General features: G+C 39.4%; 1 long non-coding RNA gene across 1 annotated transcript in view; it reads left to right on the top strand.

Moving 5' to 3' along the window:
- Window positions 1-442: 442 nt before the first annotated feature.
- LOC132487564 (uncharacterized) overlaps window positions 443-19,167 on the top strand; it is a 73,485-nt gene continuing 54,760 nt past the window's right edge. Inside the window, exon 1 of the long non-coding RNA XR_009531655.1 lies at window positions 443-1,583. This is a non-coding gene — a long non-coding RNA (uncharacterized LOC132487564). The remainder of the gene's footprint in view (window positions 1,584-19,167) is intronic.

The raw sequence follows: 19,167 nt of genomic DNA on the forward strand, positions 1-19,167 counted from the left end.
CGTTCCCGGACGATTCTGGTAAGAATGCTATTTTCTCCTGAGTTAAGAAGACACATCTCCAAATCCCAGACTGGACAGGGTTATTTCACCATCTCAGCTCCAAGTAGAGCTCTGAGAGAAAAACGAAGTGGTGGTGTCTGAAAGTCTCAAAGGTTCCAAAATATTTTTCTTCCGGGGGATCGGCATCCAGGTGAATTTCAGAATAACAACGTGGAGAGGGCAGGAGTCACATGCCAGGCGGAAAAGGGAACCGGGGGCAATCTTCACTGATCCTTCGTTACCACCCAACCTTCTAGTGCGGCCTGCACAGAAACCAGCACGCCGACACTTCAAGGCATAGTGGTGTTTTCACCAAGTTTCCCTCCCCGGCGGCTTCTCCCCACCCGCCCCTCCCACTGCAGGCTCAGCCTCCGATTTCCGCTGATCCTGACTGGAGGGAGCCCGGAATCCAATTACGTTTCCCAAGGGAGCGCAATCCACCCGTCTGGTCGCGAGGAGGGGGCGGGGGTCGAGGAGCAGCGGAGGACGCCCCTCCCCCGCCGCCCGGGCCTCTGGGCCCCCGCAGCCCCGGGCGGGGTAAGCACAGCCCTGGACGGGCACGCGGCACCGCCGCCGGGACTACTTGTCCTTCCGCGCGGGCGCTGCGGTCCGGATCCGAAGTCGACCCGGCTGAGTGGCAGGAGATTAGCCAAGGGTTTCCCCCGCCGCGCGCCCCCGGCCAATCGGCGCCGCGCGGGCGGTGCTCGGGGGCCGCGCACACGCGCATTCCAGGATCCACGCCTCACACGAACATCCTCACCCCCGCGCAAGCTCCCTTTCCCGCCCCGCCCTCCCGGCTCCACGCGCGCGGCTCTTCGGGGCCTTTTCCCAGGTCTGGGCCTGGACCGTGGCTTCTGGCCTCCTCGGTGCTGCTCGCCAAAATGAAAGTGAAATGAGGAAGGACGGCCGAGTGGTCTGCAGGAGAAGAGTAATTAGTGTTAACCATCTGTGTCAAGGTTCACATTAAGCCTCACCACCCTCAGGCTCGCTTAAAAGACTGGAGTGAAACTACGGAGACTGTCGTTGAGGAGGAAGAAAGAGGACAGCCCTCCTGATTCTTTAGAGATTGGGTGGAGAACTCTTCCTATATCATTGAGTGTTCTCTAGTCAGAGAACCTTAAACTGCTGGATTTCTCACTTGGTTTTCAGCTGTGGTCGGAACACTAGATATAGCCTTTCTCCCTCTGGGGGGAAAGAAAACAACATTCTCTTCTGCACACGTTGTCAGACTCATGAGGCCACAACTGACATACATGCTGGAAGGAGAAAGTGCTCTGTGGTGCCTTGTTTTCTCTTTTGAATTACGTCCTCCTGAGACTGTGGCTGACCTTAGGCCCATGGCGTTCCTGCATATGATTGACGTGCGTGATTAGCAGGCTAGTGAGAGAACCAGGGAAATTGCTGTCAAAACAATTACATACAGGGACATCAGAACAATGGCTTGAGAGCCCCCAGGGACTTAGAGACCATCCTAGCTCTGCCACGCATGCCCTCTGGGACCGTGGCCAAGTCACATCATCTCTTGTGTCTTCGGTTTCTTCCTGGTAAGTTAAATAAAACTATTATACCACTTCCAATCTCAAAGTATATTATAAAAATAAACTTAGATAACTGAGGTGAAAACTTTGAAGATTTTGTTCTGTGGGGGAAGGTGGTGGTGGTAGTTGAAAGACACTCTCTGAACAGAAGAGTCTGTAAAAGGAAACCGTTGGACCTTCAGCCCACAACCTGCTCATTAAATTAAACTTATTGACACTAACTGTAGATGCAGAGTTCTAAGCTTGGTGCTGTGTGGTCTTCATAAGAGTTCTGTATGTTTATTGAAAAAAATACTCGTATTAAGTGGTCCCTTGCATTTCAAACCTGTATTGTTCAAGGTTCAATGCTAACTCCTGCACTGAGACCTTATCCCATGCCTGTGCCAGTTCCCATCACTAAGTCTTGACCATTTTAATTCTGTTTCTGCTCAAGGGCCACAAAGCCTTGCTAGATATTGGTACAGAAAGGTGCTGTGCTTGGAGCTCCCCACTTGAGCCTAAGCTGTGGCTTGGGGTTCAGACACACCTGGGTATGTCTGACGAACTGATGGGGCAAGGTGCCAGAAGCTTGTTTACTGGAGTGAATGAGGAGCTTCCTGAGACAGAACATGTCCTCAGGAAAAGAGTTAAACACACCGAGCTTGAGCCGGAAACAAAGACTAAGTCTTGAGAAGGGAGAGGTCCCTTTACATCCAGTCCTGTGTCTCCTGGCCCTTGTCTGAGTCCAGTAGGAGTGGGGAAGGGATAAGAAGATGGAGGCTATGGGTAAAAGCTGAAATATCTGTTTCAAACTTTTCAAGTCCCGCATTTCACATTCATAACACATGCTCTCACCTTTATTAGAAAAGTCAAGCTATCAACATAAGTGCAAGCAACAGAAAACCAGACTGGAGGTAGCTTTTGAAAAATAAGGAATTTATTATCCCATCAAATAAGAAATTTGGAGGAAGGTGGTTCCTTTACTGGTTAATTGAGTAACTCAAGTATGTCACTGAGGCCCCAACTAGATTTCTTTTTTCTGCTCTTGGCATCCTCAGACAGTGGTAATTTCTCCTGCTCTCTCCCTTCAAGGCAGCATCATAGCTTCAGCATTTCTTGGCATCAAATGCAGTCAAGGGAATCCAACAAAGAGGGATATTGTCTCCCACTTCTTTCTTTCTGTCTCTGTCTCTTTCATAATAAAGGAAGGTTAACCTTTCCTAGAGGCCTCTAGTAGAACTGAGTCCCATTGGGCAGACTTGTGTCAAACACACATCCTAAACTAATTACTTGTTGAAAGAACGATGCCAAACATAATCTACCTCGCATGCCGGGATGCCAAACATAATCTACCCTGCATACTGGGAAGGGAAATTACCTTCCATGAGCGTGCAGGAGGGTATAATCCAAACAATATCAGATTTTGCAAGGAAAGAAATTAGGAAAAGTGGTTGCGGCTTAGGTCTCAAAAGTTTCCTTCATTTTTCTTTTTCTCTACTTCAATATGTTTTTGTATCTACTCTCCTTCATTACTTCTAAATTTTTAAATCTTCCTTCATATTCTGTCTTTACTAGTTCAATGGAGAGATAATCTGGCTCCATTTCAAGACTTGGTCCTCCGTCTATCTACCTATCTAACACCTTGCTCTTATCCTAGCCACTCACGGTGGTCCCTAAGCCACAAGCCATCACTTGCAGGCTGTTCTACCTAGCACTCCATTAGTGAGCATTAGAGGAGATCTGAAGCCCCTTTTGTTGTCTCAGGAGAATCCAGGTTGAAAGATGCAAGAACTCGTCTAAATCCTATCAGGTGAGGGTGGAGAGGTGAGGAACAAGGGCAAGCTTTTTCTTTCCCAGCAGGGTTCTTTACCCAGAACTTTTATGTCTGGCTCAGCAATCTGTGAGTGCCACGTGGTATCCTCAGCTACTTGGTTTCAGACTGCTTCCATTTCACCTTCTCCCTCCCCATTAGTACTGACCTCCTGGCGATTGGGTCCCACTCTACTATTCCAAGTCACAACCTGCAGGAACTATGATAATGGCTTGAACCTGAAACTTGTTCCATTTCTTTCCTATACTCATACTCATTCATTTATTTCGTTTAACAAATATTCAGTGTTGACTCTCTTCCAAGTATTGTGTTATGTGCTGGGAAGATGCTGGTGAATAAGTCAGAGTTCCTTGTCTTCAATGAGTTTACATTCTGGTGGGGAAACTTGGCATGAAATTCCAGGTTATCTCACAGGGACCAGAATGGAAGTAAAACGTTGAAAGCAAGGCCAAGTCGTTAACTCTGCAGCATAACCCATGTTTTAATCCTTCACAAACAGCTACCATTATTAGTCTAAATTATTTTGATCTTTACACAGCTCAAAACATATCACATCTTTTCACAGAGGCCATTGTTTCAGACAATTACAGTTTCCAACAATATAAATACCACATAGGGCAAGGCACTTATGGTACAGTAGGCTTTATTAATAACATGCCTTGTCAGCTGAACAGGCTAGGCTGTAGATGGATGATTACAGCAAAAATGGAGGCTGTATCTGATACAAGTTTATGTGTCATCAGAGTTGTTACCCTATCTCTGCTCACAGTCAGGGACCTGCCAGACCTTATTCAGCAGAATGGTTTGGAGATGCAATGTCAGAGATAAAAATATTTACTGTTGCTTACCTTCCTTTGGCTATGCTTGCCTGAGGATATATAGTAAAAATCAAATTTTAATTTTTTAAATGTTTTCAAAATTCACTCAGGTTTGTTATTCCTACTTCATTTGTAGTAGAAAATACGTTCTCCAAAAAAGTGCTACACTATATTGAAAATAAACCTGCTTATATATTTTCTACTAATAGCACTTCTGCTTCAGAGGGTGCCATGGACCGTCAGTGTCTAATTTATCTTGACAGTGTCTGAAGTGGAAATAAACTGATTCAGACTGCAGGTCCTGAAATATGAGTTAGGGAAGGTGGATATAGCACAAGTGAAATGAGAGCATTTAAATGAAATATGAACTCCAGTCAATCTGAATGAATTCCCATAGCACCTCAGTCCAGGAAAAAACCTGTAAGGGTTTTAATCCTCACTCAAGCCATGACAAAGTGCATGACCCTAAATGAGGCAGTTAATTAATTTCTGTGTCTTGGTGTCCCCATTTTTATGACAGGGTTAATCAGACCTGTAGTGCACCTGCACTTGAGTTCAGAAGAAAAGAGAATTACACGCTTTTTGAAATGTAGCTGATAATTATCAATCAGTTATCAACAGGAATTTATTGAGCCCTGCATCTACCCATTATTATATGTCTAGGGCCTAGCAAGTACCCTACACATAAATGGTAAAGAAATCTTTGTTGCATGAATGAATGAGAAAATAAATCAATGAGCCATGACCTACTGCATGTCAGGTCCTTTGCTATGGAAGACTCGAGATTCATCCCTGCCTTTAAGGAACTAACCTTCTAGTGAAACAAGACTATACAGATAAAAATATACTTAACAATTAAGGTATAAAATGCCAAATTAATGTTATAATCCATTATCTTCAAACTAGAATTTCCGGATTCTTAGCTTCACTATGAATTCTTCCTTAAAATTGACCTACTTGAGAATATGCCTAGAAATATTGCATAAAAATGTTAGAGGATGTTTAATAAAAGACTTTAAAATATAGAAATCTATTTCATTAGGATAATATTCTGTAAGGAAGTGGAATTGAAATATAAGTTCAAGGAGGAAAAAGAAAGACATAAAACTGTTAAAGAAGGACTTGTTTATATTACTTCTTTTTGTATTTTTATTGAGGTATAACATCCATACAGTAACATACACAGACTACCACCTAAATCTAGATATAGGTGATGCCCTCCCATCATGACCTTTCTCAGTTAATCTCCTTCTTCCTTGACTCCAGAGTTAACCGTTATTCTGACTTCATACACTATAGAGTACTGTAGCCTATTCTTGGAAGTGTGTAAGTGTAATTATATGGTATGTTCTCCTTTGTTCCAGGCTTCTTTTGTTCAACATTATGTCTGTATGATGCATCCATTGTTGCATACATCAGAGTTCATTCTTTTTAATTATTGCAAAATAGCTATTCTCAAAGTGGGGTCTGAGAACTCCTGAAGGGGGTACCTGAGAGTTTTCTGGGGGTTCCATGAGTCAAAATTATTTTCATAATCATTTAGGGTTTTAGTTATTTGCCTTTTTCAGTGCGTTGACGTTTTTGTTGATGGTACAAAAGCAATGACGGTTAAAACTCCTGGCACCTTGGCATGACTATTTTTTCCTTAGATTCATACTCTTTATGTCTTTCTGAAATATCTTTGCTTAACCCAAGGACATAAATATTTTCTATGATACTCTTTTCTATAAGTTTTATGGTTTTAGGTTTTACAAGTAGGACTATGATCCATTTTGAGTTAACTTTGGCATATGGTATGACTTTAGGATTGATAGTCCCCCTCCTTTTTTAAAAAAAATATGGATACCCAATATCTAGTTGTTACAGTACTACTTATTGGAAAGACTACTCTTTCTCCCTTTCTCCATTGAATTAACTTGGCAGTTTTGTCAAAACACTCTCTCCTGCCCCACATATACACACACACACGTGTGTGTGCGCACTCTTGTTTCTTACTTTGTATTCAGTTTCATCGATCTATATGTCTATCCTTTCACCAATACCACAGTTTGGGGAGAATTGTTATGTTAACAATATTGAATCCTCTGATCCATGAAGGTTGTATATCTCTCTTTTATTTAGATATTTTTTACTTTCTTTTAACTATGTTTTGCAGTTTCCAATATAAAGATCTTTTGTTAGACTTATTCATAATTTTTTTGGTGCTATTGTAAATGGAATGGCTTTTAAAATTTCATTTTCCAAGTTTGCTGTTAGTATATAAGGATATATCTTTAATGTTTACTTTTAGCAGATTCTTCTATATGAACCCTGTATCCTATGACCTTGCTAAATTTACTTATGGGTTCTAGTAACTGTTTTCTAGACTCCCTGTGATTTTTAACATTAATCATCATATAATTTGCAAATAGAGACAGTTTACTTCTTTTTTATCTTAATGTCATTTATTTCTTTTTCTTTCCTTCTTACAATGACTAGGACCTCTAGTACAATGTTGAATAGAAGTAGTTATAATGGTATATTTACCTTGTTCCCATTGTAGAGGAAACAATTCTATCTTTCACCGTTAATTATGCTATAGATGCCATATATTCATTTGAGGAAGTTCCATATTATGTTTGGTTTGCTGGAAGTTTTTATCAGGAATAAATGTTGGATTTTTTCAAATGCTTTTTCTGTGTCTATTAAAATGATCATATAGGTTTTCTCCTTTTGTCTGTTACTATAGTGAATTAACAATTGATTTTAAAATCCTAAACTAATCTTGTGTTACTGGGATAAATCCTACTTAGTCTTGAAGCTTTATTCTTTTTTTATACTATCGACTTGGTCTGCTAGTGTTTTGTTACGAATTTTGCCTCTCTATCCATGAAAGATATTAATCTGTAGTTTTTTATACCATCTTTGTCAGGTTTTGGTATTATGCTTATGTTGGTGTATTAGTTTGCTAAGATTACCATAACAGAAAACCACAGACTGGGTGTCTTAAACAACAGAAATTTCTTTTCTCACAGTTCTGGAGGCTAGAAGTCCAAGATCAAGTTGTGGGCAGGTTTGGTTTCTCATTAGCCTCTCTCCTTGGCTTGCAGATGGTTGCCTTCATGCTGTGTCCTCAGATGGCCTTTTCTCTGTGCAAGCACATGCCCATGGTGCCACTCCCTCTTCTTTTAGGGGCAACAGTCAGATTAGAGCCCTACCCTAACAGTATCACTTTAACTTAATCACCTCTGTAAGGACCTTATTTCCAAATATGGTTATATTCTGAGGTAATGAGGGTTGGGACTTCAACATATTAATTTTCTGGGGGACACAATTTAGCCCATAACACTTGGCCTCATAAGATGAGGTGAATAGTGTTCTCTGCTCTCTTTTCTGAAAAACATTTGTATAACTGGTGTTTTCACCATTGAAACTGTCTGGCCCTGGAGTTTTCTTTTGGGGAAGGTTTTTCATAATAAATTCAATGTGGTTATTAGATGTAAACCTATTAGATTTTCTGCTTTTCCTTGTATATATTTTGATACAATGTGTATTTTAAGAAATTTGTCTTTTTCATCTATGTTGTTGAATTTGTTGGCATAATGTTGTTCATAGTGTTCTCTTATTACTTTTCTAATGTCTTAGGATCCATGCTGACAGCCTCTTTGTTTTAAACAGTCATGCCTATTTTAAAGAACTGAAGAAGAAAAAAATCAAAATTCATTTGGTTATTATGGATGCTTGGCTTTTCTGTATATAATTTAAAGTTAGTTTGTCATTTTCTATAAAAAGGCTGGGATTTTGATTGAGAGTGCATTGAATCCATACACTTGTTTGGGGAAAATTGCCACCTTAACAATATTAAATCTTTAGATCCATGAACATGGTATATCTCTTTGTTTATTTACATCTTCTTAAGTTTCTCTTATGGATCTATTGCAGTTTTCAGGATAGAAATCTTGCACAAATTTTGTTGGATTTATTTTTAAGTACTTTATATTTTTTGAAAATTATATTGTTATTTACATTTCAACTTTCAGTTGTTAATTGCACATATTTTTTATTTTTATTTTTATTTTTTTTTCTTTTTGCGGTATGTGGGCCTCTCACTGTTGTGGCCTCTCCCGCTGCGGAGCACAGGCTCCGGACGCGCAGGCCCAGCAGCCATGGCTCACGGGCCCAGCCGCCCCGCGGCACATGGGATCCTCCCAGACCGGGGCACGAACCCGTATCCCCTGCATCGGCAGGCGGACTCTCAACCACTGCGCCACCAGGGAGGCCCTGCACATATTTTTATATATTAGCATGATATCCTGTGAACCTGCTAAACCCACTTATTAATTCTAGCAGGCTTTTCGTAGATATTTCTGAAATTTTTTAATGTATATAATTATGTCATCTGTGAATAAAGACAGTTTTTTTTTCCTGTCCAGTTCATATGCTTTTTTTTCTTTTTCTTCTCCTACTACACTGACTAGATTCTTGAGTACAGTATTAAGTAGAAGCAAGGAAACCAGATATCCTTGCCTTGTTTTCAGTCTTTGGAGGGAAAACATTTAGTCTTTTATCATTAATTATGATATTAGGAATAACTAGTAAATTTACTTGTCTTTTATCAGGTTGACGAAGTTCCCTTTTGTTCCTGTGTTGCTGAGATTAGTGCCTGTCTTCTTAATATTCTTTGTGATTAAATGGGAAGTACACATAAATTACTTCTGCGTATGTATGTATGATGATTGTCTCAGGAGAAAGCACTTGTGCAATTGAGTTGTGAACTGAAATGGTCGCTTTTCCATAGAACACCATTTTTACCTAAAAGAACCAAGAACAAACTATGATTACTCCGACTTAGATATTTGGCAGGTATTTTGTCAAAAAAAATTTTGTGAGCCTGCTCCTGCAAGGCAAACAACTGACTATATTTGTGGACATTGTTAAAATTTGCATTTCCAGACAAAAATTAGAAATTTGGAATGTTTATATTCACTTAACAGCCTCCCAGTACTTCATGACATTTCTGTTGAGATTGGTGGTGATATTAACAAATGTGACTTTTCTGCTATACAATGAAGTGTGTCAATATTTGGAATATTTTGGTGAACCAGTATTTTAAGAAACTACCACTTATCAAGTTTTTTTTAAAATTGATTAATTAATTAATTTTATTTTTGGCTGCATTGGGTCTTTGTTGCTGTGTGCGGGCTTTCTCTAGTTGCAGTGAGCGGGGGCTACTCTTTGTTGCAGTGCGCGGGCTTCTCATTGCAGTGGCTTCTCTTGTGGCAGAGCACGGCTCTAGGCGCACAGGCTTCAGTAGTTGTGGCACGCAGGCTCAGTAGTTGTGGCTCGTGGGCTCTAGAGCGCAGGCTCAGTAGTTGTGGCGCATGGGCTTAGTTGCTCCGCGGCATGTGGGATCTTCCCGGACCAGGCTCGAACCTGTGTCCCCTGCATTGGCAGGCGGATTCTTAAACACTGCGCCACCAAGGAAGCCCACACTTACCAAGTTTTGATGTAGTATTAAAGAAGACTGTTTGCAATTTTCTGAAAAGGCTACTGGAATAATCCTTCTCTTTTCCACTATATGTCTTTGTGAGTCCAACTTTTCTTCATATACTTCAACCAAATAACATATTATGACTGATTGAAAACAGAAGCAGATATTAGAATTCAGCTGTCCTCTATTAAGCCAAACTTAAAGAGATTTGCAAAATCTAAAGTAATGCCATTTCTTCTTACTAATATTTTTGTTTAGAAAATATAGTTGTCATAAAATTATGTACATTAATATGTAATGGATTTATTATTGTTACTTTTAATTGTGGTAAAATCTACATAACATAAAATTTACCATTTTAACCATTTTTAGGTGTATAGTTAAGTGGCCTTAAGTACATTCACATTGTTGTGCAACTGTCACCACCATTCTTCTCCAGAACTTTTTTTATCTTCCCAAACAGAAATTCTTTAACATTAAACAAAAGCTCTCCATTTGCCTCTCCCTCCAGCCCATGGCAATGGCCATTTGATATTCTGTCTCTATGAATCTGACTACTCTAGGTACCTCCTATACATGGAACAGTATTTTTCCGTTTGTGTTTGGATTGTTTCACTAGCATAATGTTTTCAAGGTTTATCCATGTTGTTACTTTTATTTTAAAAATAAACTAATACAAAAATTTAAAAATCTCTTGGTCTTAATTTTTAATATGACAAATATTGATAGAAACACCTAAATAGACTAAAACAATTTAGTGTCCTCAATTAAGTTTTAAGAGTATAAAGGGGTCCTGAGACCAAAACATTTGAGAACCATTGCTGTATAATATCCCTGTGTAAGTATGCTTGTATGCACCATAATTTATTTACCCATTCTACTGCTGAGGAACAGTTAGTTGATTTCTCTTCAGCTTTTAATTATTATTGATAAAGTTGTTATGAATATTCTTGTACATATCCTGTGGAGGACCTCTACACCAGTTTCTCTCTAGAAGAGAAGTCTAGGATGTCTAGGAGTGGTATGGCTGAATCTTTGTGCCTTTTTATTTATTTTTAATAAATTTATTTTATTTATTTATTTTTGGCTGTGTTGGGTCTTCGTTGCTGCACATGGGCTTTCTCTAGTTGCAGTGAGTGGGGGCTACTCTTCGTTGTGGTGTGTGGGCTTCTCACTGTGGTGGCTTCTCTTGTTGCGGAGCATGGGCATACAGGCTTCAGTAGTTGTGGCACGCAGGCTCAGTAGTTGTGACTCACAGGCTCTAGAGTGCAGGCTCAGTAGTTGTGGTGCATGGGCTTAGTTGCTCCGTGGCATGTGGGATCTTCCTGGACCAGGGATCGAACCTGTGTCTCCTGCATTGACAGGCGGATTCTTAACCACTGCACCACCAGGGAAGTCCCTTTGTGCCTTTTTAAAATGGATGGTGGTAGACATGAAATCTCTATTGTGTTTAGGTCCCATTGGATACATTTCAAAGAATATCATGTAATAGATTTATTTTAAATGCTAATATTTACAATATGTAGGATGTTTATCCTTTGCATTTGTTTAAACTTATGACAACAAATTTTAGATATCAATTTAAACATGTGTGAGGGCATATGTCATTTAAATTCATTATTTTAGGAGGTAAATGAGCAAAGTGTTTTGAAGATTACTAGACAGTAGACCCTTTAGGAGTTCAGAAGAAGTACAAGATGATTGAAGGTTGGGGAGGTTTCTTTCTCTCTCCCTCCTTTCCTCTCCCTTTGCTCTCTTCCTCCTTACTTTTCCTGTTATCTGACAAATATTTACTCAACAACTATTATATGCCAGGCACTCTGCTAGACATTGGGGTTATGGCTGTGGACAAGACAGACAAGGATTTGACTCACAGTCTAGTGAGGGAAACAGTCCACATGAAAACGAGCTACTGAAATGACTAAAAATTGTGTTAAATATCATGAAAGAAACAAATGAGTCTTATGATAGGGGATAGTGGTGGCATTGGCTGTTATGTCAGGTGGTTATGGTGGCCTCATGTTGGAAGAGCTAACTGTGCCTAAGAGCCAAGGGAAGATCATTCCAGCAGAGCCTCATACGTACTAAGAGCATTAACAAGGCTTTGAAGAAGAAAAAGCTTGGAATGTTACCAAAACTAAAAGCAGGCCACTGCGATGCAATGACTGTCAGACTTTGAGTCTTTATACAAAGAAGCTACATAGTTAACCCTTGAAGGTGTCTGTACACAAATATATAGTTAATATAAACTATATAATAAAGTAATAATAAAATTTAGAAAACATACTGTTGGTCATCTTTGAGAAGTGATAGAAGTGAACAAGCCTCTACTTTCCCCTGAGGACAGAGACAAGGAAGGAAGGTTCAGGAAAAAACAAAAAGTTACTTTATCTGCATCAGTATCAGCACTGCTATCATCCCAGCAAGAGTCAGCCCATTGAGAAAAAGATTGTATTTTGTTAATTTTTGTATCTCCAGTACCCAGCATTGTGCTTGATCTGAAGTATATGCTTAATTCATGTATGTCTTAAGGGAGGGAGAAACTGGAGCTAACATTTTTATTTGGTTCCAACTCCTGTACTGGAGCCAGTTAAACAAAATTAAAAGACAAATAGAATCCAGGGGAAAAAAATGCAGCATCTGCAACAAACTATAAGTTGATGTGCTTAATAGACTTTATAAATTGGCATATTAGTTAAGAGCATATTCTGGAGTGAGAAAGATATACTGCAATGAAGGCAAATTAGGGATAGGGTGAGTGTTTAGTTGGCCAAGGGAAGTCAGAACTTAGAGAAAGAAAGAGAGACAGACAGAGAATGAATGAATGAGAATGGGAATATGATGGATCTGTGATGTCTGTGAAGGTCATTCCTAATTTGGTGTCCCTAGAGCTGGCCTTCAGATGTTGCTTTACCATATTTGTCCTCTTTTTCTGATCTCATACTGAGGGTGAAAATATAAATGGAAGAAGAGACATATCCCTTCCAAACTGTCCAGCCTCAGAGACAATGACAGAGGCCTGAGTAATCTGTGAATTGATAACTCCCTGAAGTGCATACTATCTCTTAAAAAACTTAGTTGTAACTTGTGCTGACACAGAAGTATATTGTGTGTATTTATTATAATAATTGTATTCATTACATAATATACTCCTCTTAATTTTGAGGAGGAAATGAACTAATTTTTGCACTATGTGATTTTTCCAGTTTCAACGAAGCTAACTTCTGACAAGTTAATTTGTTCAACAAGATTGGGTACGTTGTAGGTGCCTCTGGTACAGGGATAGCAGATACAGTAGGGGTGAATAAAACAAGTGAAGTCTATGACTTTATAGAGCTTACATGGGAGTGAGGTAGGACAGATAATAAAAAGATAAGAAAATAAATAGCATAATAGAGTGAGACATAATGATAGCTTTGGGGAAGAAAAATAGAGCAAGGAGAGGAGCTCAATTAATGTGTGATCAGTGTTGGGAGAAGCAAGGTGGGGCAAAGAGTGATGGGAGAGCTTGAGTCCAGCCAAGAACTCACTACCATGAGGAACCTGACCCTACCCATCCTTACAGTTCCCAGGCTGATTTTCACTTAATCAGTGTGAATTTGTCAGGGCAAGACCTGGAAATCAAATGGTAATAATAGCTGGTACAAATGCCTGGAAATAAAAATGTCTCAAATGTCATCAATTTCTACCTGTGCTTTCCAGTTAGCTGACAAACCAACAGCTGAAGTTAAAAAATACAGTACCAAATGGTTTATTGTAATAATGAGATGGTTGGTTTGAAGGAATACTTGTCTAATAAATAAGATTTGAAAAAAGCAACCCTCAGAGGACTAGAGCTAGTACTAGTGTTAAACTGGTTTTGTTTATACTGGTGCCCTTGAAAAGTTTCTTACCAACCATCTCAACCAATGAAAAACTAATACCAAAGCCAATGGTTAATTCTGTCTCCTAAGCTTACTCTTTTTTTTTAAAAAAAATTTTATTTATTTATTTATTTATTTTTTTTGCGGTACGCGGGCCTCTCACTGTTGTGGCCTCTCCCGTTGCGGAGCAAAGGCTCCGGACGCACAGGCTCAGTGGCCATGGCTCACGGGCCCAGCCGCTCCGTGGCATGTGGGATCTTCCCGGACCGGGGCATGAACCCGTGTCCCCTGCATCGGCAGACGGACTCCCAACCACTGCGCCACCAGGGAAGCCCCCTAAGCTTACTCTTAATTCATCCCAAAGCACTCTCTCCTCCCCATTCATCCCCTCCTCTTTCCTTCCCCGTTCTCCATTTTCTATCTAGATTTTATGTAATCTCATCCAGAGCCATCATCATCTATATGCTGATGACTGTAATTTTATTCAACATTATTTTCTCTTCTGAGCCCTATGCTAGTATATCTAACTGTTTACTTGATTTCTCCACTTGTATGTCTAATAAGTATTTCAAATTAAACATGGTTAAAATAGAAAACTTGGTTTCCATCTGCTTTCTCCAATTCCGAAAGATGGACTTCCCTAAATCTTTTCCATCTCAATAAATTATATCTCTGTCATTTATCCACTTTCTTGGTATAAATATCTTGATTTCTCACTTTAATTCATACCTCACATTCAGTCCATTAGGAAGTTTTATTGACTCTAACTCCAAATTATATTGGCAACCAGCCATTTCTCACCATCTCTACTTCAATAGCTCTAGTTAAAATATGTCATTATATCTTGCCTAGTCTACTGGGAGAACATCCTAAGTGGTCTCCCTTCCCAGTGCATGGGAGCCAAGGCTGCTGGGCTTAGAGGAAGTTGAGGTCTTGTTGTGAGCATGAGGCTCAGAGTGCATGGTGTGTGCATTGGAAGGACAACGCTGAGGTGGTCACTAGACCTGAGCTGGGGTCTGCAAGGTTGCTGAGGGACTGTGGGCAGTTGGAGTAGAGCCTGAAGTCTCTCCCCACACATTTGCACCACTAATAGATGGTGCAGCAGGAACTAGAAAAAGCAGTATGCAACAATCAGGAACCAGGAAGAGAAGCCCACTTCCTCCTGCAATGTCCCTCCTGTGCTCTCTATAGATAAAGTTTAACATGTGCTCATTGTAAGGGAGAAATGTTGCAGAGCAGGTACTGAAGGGTGGATTTAGAGCTGAGAGGGAATAAATTGATAACTGGCACAAACTCTTTCAAAATAATAAATAAATCTGGGCTTCCCTGGTGGCGCAGTGGTTGAGAGTCCGCCTGCCGATGCAGGGGACACGGGTTCGTGCCCCGGTTTGGGAGGATCCCACATGCCGCGGAGCGGCTGGGCCCGTGGGCCATGGCTGCTGAGCCTGCGTGTCTGGAGCCTGTGCTCCACAATGCTAGAGGCCACAGCAGTGAGAGGCCCGCGTACCACACACACACACACACACACAAAATAATAATAATAAATAAATCTTAGTTATCTTCACAAGTCACCGTAGTATAACACTTATTATTACCTTCTTTCTGGGATTATTCATAGATTATTTGTGGAACTGGAAATTAAATCTAGAATGTTCAATTTCCATGTCTTTGTTCCCATTCTTATGTGGAGTTTCTTCTTTGAACATCATTGATACAATTAATAACAAAAAATCCAACAATATATGCCAGAAATGGAAAAAAAGATGCCTAGGCACCAAGTATCTGAGTCCCTGAGGCCACATGTAGCAAATGCTTGGGTGGAGGGCTGGACATGGGCAGCAGTGCTTGATGGTTAGATAATTAATGAAATGCTTTTTTCAAACTGATATTCTCCAAAGAATGAGTCTATATAGTTTCCTGTGAGAATCCCTCTGTAAGAGCAGAACTAGTCTGTGAGCCCAGATTAGTTCACCACAATAGACACCTAGCAAAAAACAAGTCTCTAAGGGTTATGCTAGGGGAAGGTAAGGTTTGAGAGAAGATTTAGGACCGGGGTGTTTATTTGTGTCCCTCCAAAATTCGCATACTGAAGCCCTAACTCCTAGTGTGTCTATTTAGAGATGCGGCATCTAAGGAGGTAATTAAGGTTAAATGAGGTCGTAAGGGTGGGGTTCTGATCTGATAGGATTAGTGTCCATATAGAAGAGATACCACAGAACTGCTCTCCACCCTCCACCACCATCCCCATGCACTCACCAAAGAGAGGCCATATGAGCACCCTGCAACCCAAGGGGAGAGCTCTCACCAGACATGAACCCTACTGGCATCTTGATTTCAGATTTCTAGTCTCCAGAACTGTGAGAAAATAAATTTCTGTTGTTTAAGCCACCCAGTCCATGGTATTTTGTGGTGACAGCCCTATCAGACTCCTACAGGAGGTAAGAGTAAAAGGCACTATCTGGAAAGGGCAAGCTGGGGGCGGGGGGTAGAGTGCCACAGACAGGCAAGGAGCAGCATGAGTTTTCCAGACACTTGTGTATTTTGGGGGTAGGGGAAGAGACATGGTAAAAGAGGAGAGTGGAAGAATAGCAAAAAGAAATTCTTTCACTATGCTACCATTTTGCTTAAAACTGGCCTTTTTAACCAATGAAGGGAAGTGGGCTCAGGGTATCCCCAAAACATATTAACACCCTCACACTTTTCTACTTGGCTTTAGAATTATTTTTTTTTCACTTTCATCTGAATATAAGTCTATAGCAGTTTTCTTTTTTAAATAATTAATTAATTAAATTTTTATTGTCATAGTTTAAATATTATATGTTTCAGGTGTACAACATAGTGACTCACAATTTTTAAGGGTTATACTCCATTTATAGTTATTATTAAATATTTGCTATGTTCCCTGTGCTATACAATATATCCTTACAGCTTATTTATTTTATACATAGTAGTTTATACCTCTTAATCCCCAGCCCTATCTTGACCCTCCCCCTTTCCTTTCCCCACTGGTAACCACTAGCTTGTTCTCTGTATCTGTGAGTCTGTTTCTTTTTTGTTATATTCACCGGTTAGTAATATTTTTAGATTTATAGCAGTTTTAAAAGTAAGTATCATAAAGGCTTAACTCAGGAGAAGTCAAGAAACTAGTTGTCATTCCATGTAGAGTGCAAGCTCTAAGACCTACTTCCAACCATTAAGCTTCTCCTATATAGAAATGGAACCTCAACTGCCCACTTGGCTCTCCTTAGTAAAGAGGAAGGTGGAAGATCATTTGCACTTGAAAGGACTTCTCTACAGAAAAACTCAACACAGGATGTAGAGATATCCATGAGATCGTGAATTAGGGATAAACTCTCAGTAGTATTCTGATATCAAACCAGCAGATGCTCAGTGAAGCACTGAATGATCAAATGTGGTATAAAGTAAATAAAGTGTTAAAAATAAGCTTTGTTTCAGACTCTTTTCTACATTTGGTTTTCCCAGAGACATCTTAACTATCCCTCTTCATGAAACTGTGGCCAGTTCAGTAATGCATCCTTAAATTTATTTTCCCTCCCTTTCTGCCTCTTTTGCTTATTTCCTCACTCTTGATGTGAGGAAATAAGGTAAAAACCTCTCAATGAAGTGCTAGTCCTCAAACTTGCTCAGACTCTGTTTCCTAGATGATCCAAGCTAAGAAAGTAGCCAAAACAGTATCAAAATGAGTGCTTAAAATATTTCGTAAATAACTTGAGTTAAGATTTGCTGCAGATACAGAAATGTGAATAATTATCCTTTGATAAAACTAAGAATTCTTGACAATAAAAAGCCCTAAAATTGAGACTTAAAAAAAAGAAACAAAAAATGTCAGCATTTATGACACTGATATTTTTGGAGAATACTTCCTTTTGTATAGAGTATTCATTATTTGGGATTTATCTGATATCTCCTCATGATTAGATTAAAATTACACATATCTGGCCAGAATATTACATAATGATATTTTGTCCTTCATAGGGTATTGTATCTAGAGATACATGGTGTCCATAATATCACTGTGTTAGTGGTATTAATTTTGATCATCTCGTCAAGGTTATACTTTTTTAAGTATGCTCTAAAATATCTCTATTTTTTCCATTTATAACCTTGTCATAACTTGACAGCACTACAACACTAGCAGGCTTTATTATTGCCTCATGCTCCACCCCATCACAACTACCACTAAAATGTGAGCACCACAGAGGCAAGGATTATTGCCTCTTTTATTCACTGATACAAATATTCCAAGCACATGGTACAGTGTCTAGCACATATTTACTGAATGAATGAGTAAAAAGATAATTCTGCTTAGTAAAAATGTCTAATAACACAATTTGTTATAAAAAATTCTTTATGACAAAACATTATTACAGCCATGCTAATTCAGCAGTCCATGGTTATAGGATACAAGAACAGGCTGGAAAATATATGATTAAGGATAATTAAAGCCCTCCCTCCCCATTTTAGCCAATATATTAAAACTATCAGTTGCAAAACTGATTTAGGATGCATTGAAAATTCCCCTTATCACTCTCTGGAAGTAATACTAATAAAAATAATATGGCTAAAACATGAGTAGAAGGAGGAGGTATGAAAAGGAGAGAATGAATGTTACATGAACATATCTAGATATTACTCACCAGTGCTGAACTTGATCGTAGGAAGACAGGCCTCACTTTGCATAGTTCTGACACGCACGATTTCCTGTTACCATGGTTTAGTTAAATAACCCAGTCCTCTAACACCACAGTTCACATTTCAGTTACCATGGTTCAGTTCAGTCCAGTAATTGCATAAAGTACAAACTTTGTTGCTAGCTCTTCAGTCCACAAATCACTATGTAAATAACAGATGCACACCATGATCAGTGACCAATCACACCACTTACTTCAGTCTGTCAGTGACTGGTCACTCTGCATCTGTTATTCAGTTCACAGATAGAGCAAAAGTGTGTAGTTGTGTTACCATCTTGTCTCTAAGTGATAAATCCACATGACATTTTACAAAAATGGACAATCAGAGGAGAGAATTGACCAACAGAGATGAAAGTACAGCAAAGTGACACTGCTGGAAGTGAATTTTGTATCAAACATAAATGGAATTACAGAATAAATAGCTGACAGTGGGAATGTTGACACTGTCACCATTTGAGGGACTCTACATATGCTGCCAGAGGAACTTAGTGAAGGCACATTTATCAACATAAAGAAGGAAAGTAGTTGTGACAAAAAGGATGAAGATGTCCCAGAAGTAATACAGGCCAAAGAACCTCCACGTTAAGGGAACTTTTGGAGATATTTCACAATATGAATGTGCAAAGGATAAAATGTTGGAAGCTGATCCAAACTTAGGAAGGAGTATGACAATTCGCTAGGGCATATGAAAGATCTTCGCTCCCTATACAGTAAGTTATCAGCAAGAAGAAGGCAAGCAGTGTTGAAAATACTCAATACATTTTTAACAAATAAAACACTTTAATTCTCAATGTTTCTAGTGCCTTAAATTCCAATATTCTAAGTAAATAATAGCTTTACTATTTTTTTCTGTTCTCTGTACATGTATAACTGACAGAGTTTTAAAATTTCACAAAAGTTTTAAAGCTCATGAAGCA

The sequence above is a fragment of the Mesoplodon densirostris genome, chromosome 4 (assembly GCF_025265405.1).
Source record: "Mesoplodon densirostris isolate mMesDen1 chromosome 4, mMesDen1 primary haplotype, whole genome shotgun sequence".
NCBI classification, from domain to species: domain Eukaryota; kingdom Metazoa; phylum Chordata; class Mammalia; order Artiodactyla; family Ziphiidae; genus Mesoplodon; species Mesoplodon densirostris.